General features: G+C 33.2%; 2 long non-coding RNA genes across 3 annotated transcripts; one reads left to right on the top strand and one right to left on the bottom strand.

Moving 5' to 3' along the window:
• Positions 1-1,584: 1,584 nt before the first annotated feature.
• Positions 1,585-5,710, bottom strand: LOC104780693 (uncharacterized). The gene is made up of 3 exons (XR_766798.3): positions 2,280-5,710; positions 2,098-2,176; positions 1,585-1,954 (listed from the first exon to the last, which is right to left on the bottom strand). It is a non-coding gene; the product is annotated as an uncharacterized LOC104780693 (long non-coding RNA).
• Positions 5,711-6,352: 642 nt separating this feature from the next.
• LOC104780692 (uncharacterized) lies at positions 6,353-8,185 on the top strand. 2 transcript variants are annotated; one of them, XR_766797.3, is made up of 5 exons: positions 6,353-6,589; positions 7,022-7,054; positions 7,156-7,235; positions 7,420-7,511; positions 7,962-8,185. It is a non-coding gene; the product is annotated as an uncharacterized LOC104780692 (long non-coding RNA). The 2 variants fall into 2 exon arrangements; XR_766796.3 differs by having other exon boundaries at positions 6,357-6,589; positions 7,005-7,054.
• Positions 8,186-10,520: the final 2,335 nt, after the last annotated feature.

Genomic DNA, 10,520 nt, shown 5'->3' with positions numbered 1-10,520 from the left:
TGACTTGAATGTCATTATAAGACATAATTTTGTGAATTTGGTTTTTAAAAAACGAGTTATTATATTATGAGTAATTTAATATATTGTTATACTTTTTGTTTTAATATATTTAGTTTTTTTTTAAATTCTTTCATATTATATTGACATATTATTGACATTGCTATAACAAACCAATTTAGAGTGTTTATAGTTTCTAACTTTAATATCAAGTTTCAATATTTTAAAAATATTTCAAAATAAATTATTTAAAGTTTATTATATTATATAAAATTATAAAATTCAACAAAAAAGTATGAAATTGAATTTAAATATTCAAATTTTGACCCGTTACTCAGTAAAAAAATTTAATTCAATGTATATTATTTTTAAAGAATAATATTAATAAAAATTGAATATTTTATAGATTGAATCATTTATATTTATTTTTAAAAATTCAACTTATAGTATATCCGAAAATAAAACTATTTTTTAATTATAATAAATAATATGATAATTTATTTGTTTCACAAAATAGACTCATATATAAAAATGAGAGATGAAGTATAATAATAATTAACAAATTAATATGTTAAGTTAGATATCAAAGGATTTAATTTGATGAATAATTTAATAAAAAAAATTAATATGGTAAGTTAGATGATATCAAATGATTTTTTAGAAGAATTTTGGAAACAATAAATCTAAACTATACAAATAATATAATAATTAATTTATAATCTATTTATAACCAACTTATTAAAATTATATACTTTACAAAATAATGTTGTGTATTTCCGTTTTATTATATAGGGAATATGTTTAGCAAAATAAATTGTTTAATAAAACAATAATGGGAAAAAAAACCTTAATATTATATATGGAAAAATGACATACAGCTTCACCCACTACGATAAATTCCATGGAATCGTCGGCAGTAACCGAATTACCGAAGATTGCCTCCAGACATGTAGAATTTTGACGCGTATACACAATAAATTCTTAAAAGGCTTCGGTCCTTTTAAAGGTGTGAAAGGTAATGGTTTTAAAGGTGTGAAAGTCAACATGTTTGTAGCTATGTTTTTTAGTAAATATTTGTGTGCGGGATTCGATGATGGTGTGAAACAGAATAGAATTCTGTATTTGTAGGGTTGAGGGTGATTATATGATTAGGATCGTACTCTAGTGATATTGTCGTGAGTAGTTTTTTTATGAATATATTCTTATTTTTGGTTATGCAAATATTATGAGTATAATCTTATCGTGGTGAGTAATTTATTTTATTGTTAAGAGTATTTAGATTTGGTAAATCTAAGCTGTTATATTTTGAATTTGGTCAATGTATTTAACTTAGTTCGATTGACTGATTAATGAGTATACATGTTACCCGCGATTTTTTCTGCTTACTTAGATAATTAGGCTAGATGATTAATTATTAATTATCAATATTATCCTCATTGATTCTATCTTTTATTTAACTATTTCTAATAGCATTTGAATGTAAATTTTAACACTTTTTAAGGTTAGTTTCTTTTTTTGTAATTCTCAATTAATATAGTAGGATAGGGTGTAATTCTTGAATAAATAGAACTAAATAACGAAAGAGAGTTCATGAAAGATATAATATGTTTTGGAAAAGCTCAAGAAGTTAAATTACAAAACTCCAAATAAACAAGTCTCCAAGACATGAACGCTTCAACTCAATGTAGAAGAAGTTGACGGTTGACCACACATAATTTATGACATCATGACTTAAGGTTTTGTTGGGTTGAGAAGACTTGAGCTTTATGGCATGTTAATATTCTTGAAAGGCTTCTCCTTTGGCGTAAAATCCATGTCGTGTCAGCACACCGCCAAGAAATTTCTGTTTATCTATGTGCTCTTCTTGGAGCTTCCTTTAATGCTTCTTCATTTACCTTTCTTGTATTCCTAATTTGCCTTCTTTTTATTCTCTAACTTTTGTATCTCATTGTCAAACCTGCTTTATGAAAGACAATTTTTACATGTTTTGAAGGAAAGACTATAGACAAAACAAATAGACCATCAAGGTAATCAATACTTAAATAGGCAAAGAGAAGAACAAAAAATGCGATACACGTGAGATAAGGATAGTGATTATACCTTTTCATGATGGTATGATAAGGTATCATGTATTTTGTAATGGTCGTTGGTGTTTGATATTGAATTTTGCGTCATCTTCCTAAAAGCAAGAAGGGAGATTAAAGTGTTGACAAAATTTTTTTTTTTTTAAAACTGCTTTAAACATTTCAGAAAAAGAAAGAAGAAGATGAAATAGTGATTACCTTGCATTTGACGGAATAGCTTCCGATCCACTCTATTTAATCTATGATGTGGCTCACCATCATCATAATTCACAAGAAATAAAAACTTTATGAGGATCATGGTCTTCAGAAGGATTTCAGTGGTGATTGTTATTAGAAGTTTAAGAACTTAAAAAAATAGAGGGATGAAAGAGACAGACCATTATACTATGAAGATAATAAAGAGAAGATTAAGAGAGAATTTGGATTAAGTAAATCAGCTTTAAACGTGGAGGCATTGGTGGGAGTAAAATTAGGGAGGTATAATTTTTTACAACTTTGTTTATACATATATATATTCTAGAATGTGGATGAAGACACAATAAATTATTACTGAGATTTTCATGGGTTTTTTGCTTAGGAACCTCTTTCTCAGATTTCAAACCCTTTGAGAAAGCTGAGAATACCGAAAATATCTACGTTTTTTGCCGGATTTGAGTAGAATATTTTCTGTTACAGATGAAAGATTGTATTTTAGCAATAGATTTAGACCTAGTTCATCCAATTTTGGGTCGCCGGCGTAGTTGTTTTTTAGCGTCGCTGAATATTTAGAGAGTGACTTTTGGGTTTTTGGTCATGGAGTGTGAAAAAATGGAATCTGCTCTAGACAAAGTGTTAAAAGAGATGTCTTTAGAGGATAAAAATCCAATTTTCTTGAAGGATTACCCTAGATTTAGCTCGAGTGTGAGAAATGAATGTAACATCATTGGTCGCCTGCTCTATCTGGAGAACCAAAAGATGTCAAGTATGATTCAAGAGATACCAAGGATGTGGCGAGTGTATAATCGAGCAAGAGGAATATCGTTACCAGATGACAAGTTTCAGTTCATCTTTGATTCAGAAACTGATCTACAAGCAGTTCTGGGGGCTGGAGCTTGTTCTGTTAACGACTGGAGCATGACAATAGAGAGATGGGTTGCAAATCCACCTTTTGACTACTTGAAGATTCTTTCGTTCTGGATCCGTTTGAGGAATATCCCGTTAATTATGATACGGCTGACACTATCCGAGAGATTGCAGAGCATTTGGTTCAGGTCACTGATGTAGCTTTTGAACCTTTGAAACTGCAAAGCAAAGATATGTATAGGTAAGAGTTCTGTTCAATGTTAGTCGACCTTTGAAGAATTTCAGGGAGGTCCAAATCCATAATGGAGATGTTGTCAAAATTGGTCTGGAGTATGAGAGAATCAGACATCGCTGCTATCAATATCACCGCCTCACTCATGATAAGGATCATTGTCCTTTCAATCCCTCTAACCGACAAATAATTTCTACGGGAGGTTTTGAAGTTGCTAAGATCATCCCCAGCCGCCTGATTGCGAAGATTAGCAAAGACATCCCCTGTATGGAGTTTTAACTGATGAAGATGTTGACATTGATTTGGTTTTTGGTAAACCAAAAATTGCAAAAGTGTCATGGATGAAATGCGACAATACTTATATGTTGTTGATCCCAAAGAAAGGAAGATTCATGCTTAGAGAGTCAGACGTTTTGTGTGGGACTTAGCTGGAGACTCTAAAGGACAAAAAACCTTGATGTGTTTGGAAGCGCCACCAAAGTTCACCACAAATGTAGACAAAGGGAAAGGTCTATTTTTTTATTTTGAGGGAGTAGGGGACCACATAAGTGAAACTGAAAAGGAGATCACTAGGCAGTACAATCTGGTGTTGCAATGACGAGGATCTCCAAGCCAGCTCAATCCTTTTCTACCTCCTTTGTGACTGCTACTAAGCATGGTAATGGTTCGACGGATCCAAGAGTTAGCTTCTCAGCTGGCTCCACAGGGACCAGAACTAAGCATACTAGCAAACGAAGATGTCCCAACAAGTGGAGAAGGAAAGCTCAGGCTGCACGAAAGGAGCAAGATACAGTGGAATTCAGGGTGATAGATAAGATCAGAGATGTAGGAGAGGGTGTCCGGTCCAAGCGCAAATCCTTTGCTGTAATGGAAGATTCACTAAAGATGGCCAAAACTAGTGAAGGAAAGGTGGTTCTACATGAGGAACCGACGACACAATATTGAGTTTTATGAGTTAGAATTGCCAAGGATTGGGGGGCACCTTGACAATTCCTCAGTTGAGGGAAATGAAACGTAAGTATTTCCCTGATTTTTTGTACCTCCTGGAGACGAAGAACTCCAAAACCTATGTGAAGAATGTTCAGAAGGGTTGGGATATGAGCACTCTCATATAGTTGAGCCGATAGGACTTAGTGGTGGTTTGGCTCTATTATGGAAGGGAGCGTATAAGGTTGAAGTTATCAGATCGAATAGCCATATTATAGACATCAAAGTCAAATTGGGATCAATTTCTTTTTTCATTTCCTGTGTCTATGGTGATTCGGTATGCAGTCTATGTTAGATTGTTTGGGACAAGCTAATTGATATTGGAAGTGTTAGAGATGATCTATGGTTGGTTTTAAGGAACCTCAATGAACTTCAGGATAACACAGAGAAGCTTGGTGGACCAGCACAGGTGGAAGCATCGTTCTATTCCTTTCGGAATATAATCAGTGACTACCGTCTACAGGAGGTCCGATCGACACCATGGGTATGTCGATCGACACCAGCTTTTCTGGTTTGACCAGATTGATTTTATTACGCGATTTTGGGTTGGTTTGGGTTATTTGGTTTGTATAAACCGGGTATATAAGGGGAGAATCGACCCAAGTCAAGGGTTACATGTTTTTGGTCGCCGTTGAATGAGAAAAAGAGAGAAAAAGGAGAGAAAGTGTATGAGAGTGTTCTTGTGAGATTTTGGCTTGTTCTTGGTGGTTTTTGGTGACTTCTGTTTCTGTGGAAGGGGAGGTTGTTGCTCGGAACGAAGGAGAAGCTTCTTGAGGAGTTGTTTCCACCGTTTTTCAATCAAATCTCCTGCAAAAGAGGTGAGTGCTTGACCATGGCTGATCTAAGCCTGAGATCTCTATTGTTTTGCTTGTTTCCTTGGTTTTTGTGGTGTTTGCTTGCTTGGGTTTGTTGTTTTCATGTTACCCATAGGTTCTTGAGGAGTTTGGGATGGTTTTGAGATGATTTAGATCGGAGGTTCGTCGTTCGGATTCGTGCAGTTCGCGTCTGCGAACTCAGTGTCGATCGACACCATGTTGTGCCAGCGTCGATCGACACCAACCTTATCCGATACTGAGTTTTGTCTGGTTTGATGTGTTGATTGTGTTTGTTTGTTTAGCTTAACAATGGAATCTCAGTTGCTTGTGTGTATAGCCTAGTAGATGGGATGATGGCCTCACTGAGTGTTTATGACAATACTCATGCATCTCAATATGTGTTTGTGGTGCAGGTAAAGGCAAAGTGTGATTGTGGAATCGAGGTGATGAGGAGGAGGTTGTTCTAGAGGCTTGATTGATTGTGGTCTAGCTATTGTTAGATTGCTAGAACTGAGTTGATAGAACATTGTAAGATGTTGGAATTTGGTTCTTGACTTTATTGTTTTACTTGATTATTTGTTGTTGGATTATTATTGGTTTAATGGAATTTTTGGTTATCCGCTATTGTTGATTGGTGGCTAGGTTGTTAGTGGGTATGAGACCACTAGAAAATTATTATTATTATTAAAAAAAAAAGACGGGAAGGGTTGTTTCATGAAGGAACTTTACTCAGATTTGCCTAATCCCAAAACAGCCAAACTTGACTTATATGATTGATCTCCGACCCATCAGTCTTTGCTCAGTTATCTACAAGATTGTCTCCAAAGTTTTGTGTACTCGATTGAAACAGTTTTTCTAGAGATAGTATCTGACACTTAGACTATCAGCATCCGAAAAACGCCACATAGTTTTTCAAACACTACAAGAAATAAGGGTATCAATAGCAGTATATAATAGCGTTTTTGAGATTCTGCTATAGTTGAGTTTCGAGAAATTTTTTATAGTTTTTTTAAAAAGACAAACGCTATGATATGATGACCCCGAAAATATTTCTTATTGGCGCCTAATTTTTAGTTTTATAATAGCATAGATGAAAATAAAAACGTTATCCTAGAGTAATCGGGAAGATGAAAATTTCATTGCCTCTAAAATGTTTCTAAATAGTTAAAAAAAATAATTAGAAAAAAAAATAAAAGATAGATAAGATCGATTAGGTTATTAATTTAGTTTGGCCATCTCTTTTCTCTTCTCCTCTCTTTCTTTCTTCTTCTTCTCCGACTTGAGTATATCGGCGATGGAGACGAGAAGCCGGAGATTATTATGGCCAATCTTGAAAGAGATCGAGTGCTTTTGACTCTCGTGGCTGATTCCGACGACAAAGACGATGGTTCTTCTTAATTCGAAGCCACGAGGTCTAGTTTTCTTTTCACCTGATTTAGAATCTTGTTATATGTTTTCTCATTTCAAGATTCATGTGAAATTAAAAGTAGAACTGGACTGATATTAAGCTCATAGTTTCTTTCAAGATTTATTCTTCAAAGATTTTGTTTTCCCTTAGTTAAAATCTTGGAACTTGTTTTACCCTAGATTCAGTCTAATCATAATAACACTTCTTTAGATAAGTTGGTTAGCGTGTGAATTAGCCAAACATATATTGATCTTTATTCTGCATATGCTGATAAAAATTTGACCTCTGGGGATTAGGTAGAGTATGAATTTGCATCCCAAGTGTTTTGGTTAGAATCTGTCGATTATTGAGTCTTTATGTTATGGTCATTCATGTTGTATTGTGGTCTGATGCTTTAGCTATTTTCTGCAAACTTACAGTGCTTGTTGTTCATTAGGGGTTGGGCGTCGAAGAAGTTCATGACAGGCTGGTAAGCAAACCTTGAAATTTTGTATTTGATGAAGTTTTGTTTAGTTACCGTCTTCCTCTTTCTCTCTCATTTGAATTACCATCTTCCTCTTTCCGTCTCAGATCACTGGCAGCTCCATCTCGATTCCTAAATCATCCGCCATGACCTCACAAGCTTGTCTACTTCAGGAAACAGGTCAAAGGTATACACAAAACCACACGAATCTTTAAAAAAATCTGTTTGGTGTTGTTCTTTGTTATTGAATTCGATTTGTTTTTGGATTTGTTCAGATCTTTGTAAGCATCCTGTAGATGGATTCTGCTGGTCTATTTCCTGATATTTTGTCTTTGATTTGAGAGACTTACCGTTTTCTGTGATGAATACAGGTTTGTTTCCATAGATGTATTTAAGATATAGTGCTGAATTCCTGACTCCCCATGGGACAATGTGTAGCCAGCTTGATATAGCCTGATTTCAAGTAAGTTTCTTCATCAGGTTTTTGCTTAGTTTCTTTGAATATATAGCCAATAAAGGGTAAAAGTACAGTTTTGTGTGTTGGGTTTGGTAATTTGACATGAAAAACAAAAAAAAAGAATTTCTCGGGTCTCATGTGAACACGCCGAGTGATCTTTTTAGTACAGTCTAATCAATGTAATGGTTGATGCGTTGGGGATATTCTAAATGTTCATAGATTGCTGTAAAGAGTAAAGACATTCAAATAGTTTGCACAAAAGAAAAAAAAAAGACTTTTAAATAGGATTTTTATTATGTCTACAATTCGTGAGTTTTGTTTAATTTGGGAGTTGTGCTACTTGGAATGGCTACTGTGTTATAAAGGTTGTGTGGTTAATGATACTCTTTAGTTTATTTGATTTTTTTTTATCATATTGCGTCTATCTTTGTATTGAATTGAAAAACTTGATTGCAGGAGCTATGAAGTCAAGCATCGACAAGAAAGAAGAATGAGTTCTCATATATTATGTACAGTGGAGAAAACACGTTTGAATAGTCAATTCTATGAGTCTGATAGTTATATAAATCTCAAAGCTTCTTAATGAATGTAAAATACTAATTAGTCAATTTCTTCTTGTTTGTGCAAACAAGTTTTTATTATTATGATAATTAAATAAAACGGATTTTTTTCCGTAAAAATCATTCTCTAAATATGTTATTGTTATCAAAAATAAATAAATAAGATTATCAATACGCAACCAAATAATTAAGATTTTAATCTATAAATAAAAGAAGACAACCAATAAGATAGATTTATTCTCAAATGTTATATATATAAATTAAAAATACTCAATACATAACTATAGCTGCAAATAAAACTTTTATTTTGTTCATAATTATTCTCATACACTCGTTTGTTAGTTATACATTATCAAATAATATTCTCAAATGTTAAAACATTCATTTGTTAATTGTACATCACTCAATAATCAAATGTAATAAAGTTATTTTTCCTCAATTTTCTGTTAATTGATAAATACTAAAATATGTTTTAAAATTGAATTCTATACCCTAAACCATTTAGGGTTTAATCTTGAAACATATTTTATATTTATCAATTAACTTAATAAAAATACAAAAATATATATATATATATTCTCATACATATTTTACTATTTATAAGAATATAACTTTTCTATTTCATTATTTGCATTTTATTGGTTTTCATTGAAAATAATGAAATGTGTTTCAAAATTGAACCCTAAACCCTTTAGGGTATAGGGTTTAAGGCTTAGACTTTAGAGTTTAAACTTTCAACATATTTTTTAATTTATAAATTAACAATGTAAAATGTAAAAGAAAATTTTGTAATAATAACATACAATAGGAATAAAGATAATATTACAAATATACAAATTGATAATGGTTAGTTGTTGTAAGTATTTTTTTCATCAATAGTTTACATTATGCTATATGGTTTTATTTGTTAAACTTTTTAACTTACAATTAAATCTTTGTTAAAAATTTTTTTTGATCATAATCTCATTATTGTAACACATTTTTCATTTCATAATAGTATTTTAAAACATTTTAAATTAAGAAAAAGTGATTAAAATGTGAAAAGAAAATATATATAAACGAGAGCCAATAAAAAGAGATCACTCGGATAACTGATGTGGCATGCTTTTACACCGCAAGATCAGTAGGAATCTAAGGGATACAAATGTTAAAGTATCTTTATTATTTCATTGGCTAAGCAATTAGAGTAGGGATCATATTATTTTTAATATAAACCCTTGATTAAAATGAATCTAACAGACACAAATTTATCCTTTCTTTTAATCCTTTCTTCCACACTTTCTCTTTGAGTTTTCATCTAATAAGCCCTTAAAAGATTTCTGACAATCTCAAAACTCCCTCTCTTTTTTCGATTTTTTTTTGACTTTTTTTTTTTTAAAATCGAGAATGTGTTGTTTTACATTATTGTCCAAAGAAAACTAAGATATTTACAAAAAATATCTGGGTAGTATCCACCCAACCAAACGAAATCGGATTTAAGATCCGAAAAACTAAATCGGTATCTTTTTTAAAAAAAACTGTAAAATTTATGGTTTTGTATAAAACCGTTCTCTCTCGTCACTCTTCTCTTTCTTCGGAAAACTCGAATCGATTTGGGTGAAACTGTAGAACTAGGGTTCCCTCGTTTTCTTTCAATCAACCAAAAATTGAGTAAGAAGATGGTGAAATCAAGGGGGGGGGGGTCGTGTGAGGAGGAGAGAGCGTTTGAAAGAAAAGAAGATCTCACAAGGAGATGGTGGTTCGAAAGCAAAATCCAATTCGCCGGAAGTAGGTGTGTCGGGTTTGAGTACGGCGACAGTAGGAGGAGAGAGAGCTTTGATTACGGTGGCGGAAGAAAGTGAAAGTCGAGTTTCAGAAGAACCCAATCCGGTGGTCGAAGGAGAAAATGCGAACGAAGGAGAGAAAGCAAAATCCGGTACTCCAGAATCAAGTAATCGAGAAGATGATGATGAAGAAGGAGGAGATAACAAGAGATCTACTTCTGCGGAATCAAGCGATGGAGAAGAAGAAGGAAACGATGAAGGGGAAGAAGGAAACGGTGAAGGGGAAGAAGGAAACGATGAAGGGGAAGAAAAAAACGATGAAGGAGAAGAAGGTGAAGAAGGGGAAGAAGGTGAAGAAGGGGAAGAAGGTGAAGAAAAAAACAATGAAGGAGAAGAAAAAAATGATGAAGGAGAAGAAGGGGAAGAAAAAGACGATGAAGGAGAAGAAGAAGAAGAAGATAAGGAGGGAAGTTCGAACTCGGCAGGTAACTCGAGAAGGAGTACAAGCGATGCAACTGTAAGTACACCAAGTCTGTGTCATTCGGAATTGAATTGGAATTTGAAATCAATCTAGTAGAACTGGTAGAACTGGTGCAACTATTGGGTGTAGAACTAGTACAACTAGTTGGTGTATAACTGGTAGAACTCATGTAAAACTGATATTGTTGCAGGAATCAGAGGAGGAAACATAA

The sequence above is a fragment of the Camelina sativa genome, chromosome 4, assembly GCF_030686135.1.
Source record: "Camelina sativa cultivar CO46 ecotype springtype chromosome 4, ASM3068613v1".
Classification (NCBI taxonomy): Eukaryota; Viridiplantae; Streptophyta; class Magnoliopsida; order Brassicales; family Brassicaceae; genus Camelina; species Camelina sativa.
The sequence above is the reverse complement of the archived record's forward strand: the minus strand, read 5'-3'. Positions and strand labels throughout refer to the sequence as shown.